At 45.7% G+C, this 1,253-nt stretch overlaps 1 non-coding gene across 1 annotated transcript; it reads right to left on the reverse strand.

Moving 5' to 3' along the window:
* Positions 1-339: 339 nt before the first annotated feature.
* trnar-ucg (transfer RNA arginine (anticodon UCG)) lies at positions 340-412 on the reverse strand. Its single transcript has one exon. It is a non-coding gene; the product is annotated as a tRNA-Arg (tRNA).
* Positions 413-1,253: the final 841 nt, after the last annotated feature.

A 1,253-nucleotide genomic window follows, 5' to 3' on the forward strand; every position in this document is an offset into this window, starting at 1 on the left:
GCCATCTATTCCAGTCGCAGTTTCCAACTTTGGCCCAAAGTCTCGTGTGTTCTCATGTTCCCAGGGCAAATGTCAATGACTTTATCCTGTGTTCTTAAATGGCACAACAATGGGACAGATGTATGACACTTCCACAACGACTTGTAACTCATGCTCATTTTCAATCAGAAAGGGAGACACACAGAAAGACACCCCAAAACCGACAGAGGTCTCCGTTGTGGGGAAATGGACAATAGGACAAATGCAAGTTTTATAACGCGGAAGCACAGAAGTGACGTCCCGTCAGGACTTCACAGGCGAGCGTCAACGTGGGGCAGGGGTAAAGAGAGACACTCCGCTCGAGCCAGGTAGGACTCGTACCTACGATCTCCTGATCCGAAGACAGACGCGTTATCCATTACGCCACTGGCCCAAGGGACACGTTTGCCACTGGCAGAATGTCGATATGTAATGCCATGGACTTTCACGGAATCAGAATTAAAAAGGTGAACAAGCAGCGAAGATAATCACCAACACTGCTTCACTTCGAAGTTTCCAATTTTTTTAAGCAGTGCCTTTCACTGGCAAAGGAGAAACATTTGTACTCAGCTGCCTGCTTCAGGGTCGCCTCCTTCTCTGCTGGAAGTGTCCATCGTTTTATTCACAGTCACGACGCGATTTCTTGATCCACTCCAGTGAAAACGTGTCATGTGTCGTCTAAACAAGACCCTGCCGAAACTCAGCGAGAGATATCTGGTTATTTCGAGCACAAGATGTGGAACTAGACTAGATGCGTGACACCTTTTATTGGCGCCGCCACTTCACTGCAAATCAGCGGCTCAAAACGAGCCGTTGTTAGCATCAGCTTGATTTGTACCTTCCTGCAGTGCATTTGCTAAACAACATCAGATAGATCCCATCCGGCCCAGCTGACTTATCTATTTTCACACTCTGCAGTATTTCTAATATCTCTTCCTTGTCAACCTCAATCTCTTCTAGTCTAGACGCAAGTATCTCTGTATCTTCCTCGCCAATGTTTTCATTATCTATAGCGAACTCTGTCGAAAAATATTTATTTAGTGCTTCCTCTATCTCCACTGACTCCACACACGACTTCTCACTGTTATCCTTGATTGTCCCAAATTTAACTCTCGTCATTCTTTTATTGCTGACATACCTATGGAAAGCCTTAGGGTTAACCCTGATCCGATCTGCCAACAAATTCTCATGTCTCCTCCTGGCTCTTCTCAGCTCTCATTTTAGGTCTTTTCTGA

This window comes from Chiloscyllium punctatum, chromosome 16, assembly GCF_047496795.1.
Source record: "Chiloscyllium punctatum isolate Juve2018m chromosome 16, sChiPun1.3, whole genome shotgun sequence".
Lineage (NCBI taxonomy): Eukaryota > Metazoa > Chordata > Chondrichthyes > Orectolobiformes > Hemiscylliidae > Chiloscyllium > Chiloscyllium punctatum.